General features: G+C 37.9%; 1 long non-coding RNA gene across 1 annotated transcript; it reads left to right on the top strand.

Annotated features, from left to right (window-relative positions):
* On the top strand, positions 1–6,249 carry LOC138145378 (uncharacterized). The gene is made up of 2 exons (XR_011164219.1): positions 1–1,015; positions 5,859–6,249. It is a non-coding gene; the product is annotated as an uncharacterized lncRNA (long non-coding RNA).
* Positions 6,250–6,641: the final 392 nt, after the last annotated feature.

Here is a 6,641-nt window from a genome sequence, read left to right as displayed (position 1 = left end):
TTTTTTTTTTTTTTGAGTTAGGACTCCTGCTGAGGACTGCCAGGGGCCGGAGCTGCTGGGAGAGTGCTTCCAGGACGCTGGGTGGTTGCTGTGAGTGGGGAGAGGAGGACCTTTGCCTGAGGTAGCCTGTTCTGTTTTAAAGGCTTGAAAATGTGGGTGCTTTCTACTTTATCTACCTGTGCCAATGTCATAACTACTCTGATGGCTTTCACTTTCTGGTTTTGGGACTCAGTCTTTTGGTATCTTAATAAATTTTCTAGTTTATTTCCCCAAATGGCAAACCTGACGTATTTTGTGATGGATAATTATATCAGCATATTTGTAATCTCTATAGGCATTGTGAATATGGCATTGCTGATACAAGCAGTCATCACACACTGTGGCTGTTTCTGTGTGCAATGTTCTCCTGGTTCTGCTCCTCAGTCAGCATCAGTTTATATAAGTCTTCCCAGGATTTTCTGAAGTCTACCTATTCATCATTTCTTATAGCACAGTAGTATTCCATTACATTCATGTACCACAGCTTGTGCAGCCATTCCCCATTTGATTGGCATCCCCTCAATTTCCAGTTCTTGGTCACCACAAAAAGAGCTGCTCTAAATATTTTTGTACACATGGGTCTTTTTCCCATTTTGTATGATCTTTTTGGGATACAGCCCTAGAAGCAATATTGCTGGGTCAAAGGGTGTACACATTTTTATAGACCTTTGGGCATAGTTCCAAATTGCTCTCCAGAATGATTGGATCATTCATCTGCATTATTAACATTTTATCAGGGGCAGCTAGGTGGTGCACTGGATAGAGCTCTGGCCTTGGAGTCAAAAGGACCTGAGTTCAAATTTGACCTTAGACACTTGATCCTAGTTTTGTGATACTGGGCAAGTCACTTAACCCCAGTTACTTAAAAAAAAATTTTTTTTTTTATTCTAGTGAATAGAGCACTGGCCCTGGAGTCAGAAGAACCTGAGTTCAAATCTGACCTCAGACACAACACTTACGAGCTGTGTGACCTTGGGTAAGTCACTTAACCCCAATTTCCTTGCCTTTCCCCTTCCAAAAATACTACACACACACACACACACATTATCGTTCACTTTAAGTGAAGACAATCAATAAAATAATAAATCAAACACTGATTTTGTAGTATTTGTCCAAGTTCTAAGGTATTCACACTGAAAGTTCAACAGCAGGCTTGATGGTAGAGTAGGCAAGTACTCAAGCCAAGAGGAATAAAAAGATTGAACTCAGAAAGAGACAGACATGTATAGAGAGCGAATGCTCAGTAACTTGAGCTCTACCCTCCTACCAACCTCTGAAAATTCACAACTAAAGTTTACACCACATTATTTTTTAGCCAGCTCCTGCTGCCATTTCTTCTTAGCAGCATTACTGAAACTGGTTTTTATTTAACCTACTTTTCATACTTATTTCTCCCTTTTTTTTCAGTGTCACAGGTTGCCTCCCCATGCAGTGTTTCTTTTATAACATCTTGACAACTTCCCCAAAATAAGATCATCAATCACATCACTGGAGAATTTTGAAACTATTATTATCAAGGAAAACTAGCAGCTGTGTTCAGAGTATTAGTGCCCACTTTAGTTAATATCAGTCTGAATCTAAGTCCCAAGGCAGAGGATGATGCCCAAGTCTCTCCCACCATTTAAAAAACCTTCACTAAACCTTAGTCCCTCTAGATATTAGTCTGTTTTTTCTCCCATTTTCAGCCAAACTCCCCCATAAAAAAGCTGTCTACCTTCATTCCTTCCCTTTGCTTCCTCTTTTCTCAATTCTTGACCCTTTTTAATCTGGCTTCTGACCTCATCATTCAACTGAAATTGTTCTCTCCAAAGTTACCAAGGATCTCTTGCTTGACAAACGTTATAATTACTCTTTTCTCAGTCCTTATTTGTCTTGTCCTCTCTGTCGTACTTGATGCAATTGACCACTTTCTCTTCCTGGATACTTTCCCCTCTCTAGATTTTCATAACACTATCCCTTGGTTCTCTTCCTACCTATCTGATTCTCCCTCAGCCTCCTTTATTGGATCATCATCCATGTCACACCCTCTAATTAAGGCTCTGCCCTGGACCCCCTTCTAGTCTCTCTTTATATTACCTCACTGGCAAATTAATCAGCTCTTCCAGGTTTCATTATCATCTTCACTCCTACCCACACTCTCTGGGGTAGCCATATTAGCTTTCTTCTTCTTCTCCACATATGGGTCTTCATGCCTTTGTGCTAGTTGTCTTCCATGCCTTGAATGCACTTTCTTTTCATTTCTGCCTCTTGAAATCCCCTGATTCCTTCAATACTGAGGCTAAACCCCTCTGTCTCCATGAAGCCTTTCCATGACCAAGAAAATCAATTAAGAAGAAACATCCCAAACTGTGAAAATATATGACAATATATATAAATATTATGTTCTAATAGTCTTCCACCTATTTGCCTTCAGGGAAGAGGCCTGTTTTTTAAAAAATTTATTTGTTGGGGCAGCTAGGTGGCACAGTAAATAGAGCACTGGCCCTGGAGTCAGGAGGATCTGAGTTCAAATCCAGCCTCAGACACTTAACACACTAGCTATGTGACTTTGGGCAAGTCACTTAACCCCAATTGCCGTCCAAAAAGAAAAAAAAATATTTATTTACTTTTAGTTTACAACATTCAGTTTCATAACCCCTTGAGTTTCAAATTTTCTCTTCCCTCCTTCTTCTCCCCCCACCCCTCCATAGCAGCATGCAATCAAATACAGGCTCTACAAATACCTTCACATTAAACATTAGAAGGATTATAACCAATGGAGTGAACAATGAGAAAGAAGAGACAAAACAAAACACAAAAGAGAGAGCAAATAGTTTGCTTCACTCTGCCTTCAGACTCTGTAGTTCTTTCTCTGGATGTGGATATCCCTTCCCATTATGAGTCTTTTGTAGTTGTCTTTTAACCTAGCATTGCTGAGAGGAGCCGAGTCTGTCAAAGTTAGTTGTCACACATACGATGTGTCTGTAATTGTGTACAAAGTTCTCCTGGTTCTTCTCTCCTCACTCAGCATCAGTTTCTATAAATCTCTCCAGGTTATTATGAAGTCTGTCTGCTCCTCATTTCTTATAGCACAATAGTATTCCATTCCTTTCATATACCACAACTTGTTTAGCCATTCCCCAATTGATGGGCATCCCCTTGATTTCCAATTCTTTGCCACCACAAAAAGAGCTGCTATAAATGTTTTTGTATATACGGGTCCTTTTCCCACTTCTATGATCAAAGAGGCCTGTTTAAATACATCAATCTGTTCTATGGTCACATTGTTGTAGTCTTCTTCCTCTTCTCCTTCTCCTCCTCCATTGTGTAAAATGGGGATAATATATATATGCCAGCAGTCATACATACCTCAAACGGTTACTAAATTACTCAGATCGGATGATATATGTAAAAGCAATATATAATCCAATTTGATAAAACATTTATTATGTGCCAAGTATTGGTAATACAAAGACAAAAGCAAAATAATCCTAGCCCTCAAGAATTTTATATCTGACTGTAGGAAACTACATATACACAGACACGTACAAAGAGAGAGACACAAATAAGAGAGAGAAATACAAAATAGTTTGTGGCATGGGGATGGGAAAAGCACTAGTAACTGGGGAAATCAAGAAAGGCTGCTTGTAGGAAGAGGCATTTGAGATGAGCTTTGAAGGGAGCTAGGGGTTTCAAGAAGCAAAAATGTGGAAAGAGGGCTCTCAAAGTATAGAAATGGGAGATATAATGTTATGTTAAGGAAACAGAAAGAACTTAGAACGTGTGAAGGACAAGAATGTATAATCAAGTTAGAGATATATTGTGAAGGACTTTAAATATTTGGCAAATAGAAGAGAGCATATTGGTGGGGAGGGCAGCTAGGTGGCACAGAGCACTGGCCTAGGAGTCAGGAGGATCTAAGTTCAAATTTGGCCTCAGACACTTAACACTTACTAACTGTGTGACCTTGGGCAAGTCACTTAACCCCAACTGCCCTGCCTTCCCCCCTCCAAAAAGACAAAAAAAAAAGAGAGAGCATATTTCATTCCAGAGGCAATTAGAATCCATGGAAACTTCTTGAGTAGAAAAGTGATATGATCAGGCAGAGTTTTGCTTTAGGAATATCACCTTAGCAACTGTCTGGAGGATGAACTGGAGAGGGGTAGGCTAACATGAGGGAGACCAATTACATGGCTATTGCAATAGTCCAAGTGAGATATGAGGGCCAGAACTAGGATGATGGCCATATGAATGATCAGAAGGGAACAAATGCAAGAGATGTTGTGGGGGTAGAATCAACACCTGGCAACTGATTGGCTATCAGAATGAGAGAAAGTGAGAGACTGTAGACATCTAGGTTTTGAATCTGAGGGAATGGAAGAATAGTGATACCCTTCACAGAAATAAGTAAGCTAGGAAGAGAGATTTGCTTAGGCCTATAGCTCTTAACCTGGAATGTGAGGATTGGTTTTTTTTTTTTATATTTTAAACTGTATTTCAGTATAATTGGTCTCCTTTGTATACCTATGTATTTAGTTTTGTACATTTAAAAGAGGGGGTCCATAGGCTTCATGAATTAAACTATCAAAGAGATCTATGTACAAGTACACACACACATCTATATATGCTTTTATTATTTGTATGTGACAAGGCAAAGTGCTTGCTCTTTCTAAACAGCTAAAGAAAAAGTCTAAAGCTGCAGTGATATTTTTTTTAACCACGTTCTAATTTTAGCAATGTGGAAAGCAGCATGGGATAGTGCAAACATGTCAAATATGCCCCAGGGCTGCATTCGACCCATAATATTCCTGAATGCAGCTCAAAGAAAATAAAAATGTAATTGGGAAATATTTAACAAAATAAAAATACAATAAAACATGCTAATTTTTAGTTTTCTAAATCAGTATATCCCCATAGGGATCAATTTCTATTTAAGTTTGACATCACTGCCCTAGAGCAATGAATCACAAATCAGAGATCCAGTCCAAAAAGAAATTCAGCAGTGTACAGTTATGGGGACTTATAATTGGGTGAACTTATTCCCAATTGACATTGACCCATTAATCATCAATCTTCATGTCAAGCAGCAATAAATTCACCTAACTGGATTTACCCAAAGGATAGCATGAGAGACTGCTGTATTACACTTGTAAGCATTTTATATGCATATGGTTGGCTCTTTTCCCTCTGTCCTTGACCTCAATGGAGTACACACCTTATAATATCACCAGGTAAGAGGATATGTACAGTTTAGCAACTTTAAGGGTATCGTTCCAAATTGAAATTCACAGTTCAACCCACAGTACAGTAAGTATGCCTATTCTCCCATAACTCCTCCAAAAACTATTTGTCTCGTGTCATTTTTGGCAATCTGATGTGTGCGTGAGATAGGACTTACCTTGGAGTTGTTTCAGTTTACATGTTTTAGCTTGCATGTTTTCATTTGAGAACTACCTGTTGTATCTTTTGACCACTTATCTATTTAAGAAATTATTTTGATAGCATTTGGTGGGGAGGCAGCTGAAAAAAAAATGCTGGGTTTGTAGTCAAAAGAACTTGGGTTTGAATTCTGCATTTGCCATTTCTTGCCTGGTTGACTATATGGACTTTAACTTCTTCATCTATAAAATGAGGTATTTGAATGAAATAATTTTTAAATGTATAAACTTATCAATCACTAATACAAATATTCCAATACAAAACGAACAAAAACAAAACCCCTGCATGTGAAATTCTGACCTTTCCCTTGTAATAAGTATGGTTAAGCAAATCAATGCATTGGCCACATCTGAAAATGTATGTCTCATTTTGTACCTTTACTCTATCACTTCTCTTTATAGATAAATGCACCATCATAATGGAGTGTGAGGTCTAGGATCCCTTCCAACTCTAAATCCATGTTCCTGTATTTTGTTCTGATGGTTACTTTCATTAAACACAATTCTGAAATGTTACCTATTCATACCCTTGGAAATTCTTTCAGTCTAAATTAATTCTGTTTTAGTCATCATGATTTAAAAACTACATTGTCCCTATTCTTTGCTGTGTTATATTTTTCAGTGACTTTTAGTGAAAAGTAAAAAAAACTCAAATCATCTTAATTGACTTATAATTTTATTTAATACTATTCATATTACATTCAACCCTTCTGGAATGTTTTTGAGAACATAGGATCCTGCATGTCCCCATGAGATGTCCATCTCTTAAGAAGGTACCCATTTCTTTTAAGGTCAACAATTACGAACGTAAGCAGAGCTCTTAAAACACCTTTTCAATTGACATCTAAAAATGCCACCTCTACCAAGGTTGCTTTTCAAAGTTTATACCATATATAACATCATCTTTTGAAAATATTCACTTGCCAATTCATCCTAATTAGACTGTCTTCTAATTTGTCTTCTATAGATTTTTAACCTTTCCATACTGCAGGCTGGGTGTTTAGTGGCCTTCTTGTAACCCAGTTGGATAAAACTTCCACTAGATGGTGCTAAAAAACTGACAATCTGAAAACACTAAATGCTTTCTCTTCCAATACCCTCCTCCCCACTCCCATTAGGCTCTTTTAAGCTTTAAAAGAAAAACATCCAACTCAAAGTTTACTAGAAAATGTGCTTGATATGGCT

This window comes from Petaurus breviceps, unplaced genomic scaffold, assembly GCF_028583685.1.
Source record: "Petaurus breviceps papuanus isolate PSGF00001 unplaced genomic scaffold, PetGlider_PUasm1.0 90734, whole genome shotgun sequence".
In the NCBI taxonomy this organism is placed as follows: Eukaryota; Metazoa; Chordata; class Mammalia; order Diprotodontia; family Petauridae; genus Petaurus; species Petaurus breviceps.
The sequence above is the reverse complement of the archived record's forward strand: the minus strand, read 5'-3'. Positions and strand labels throughout refer to the sequence as shown.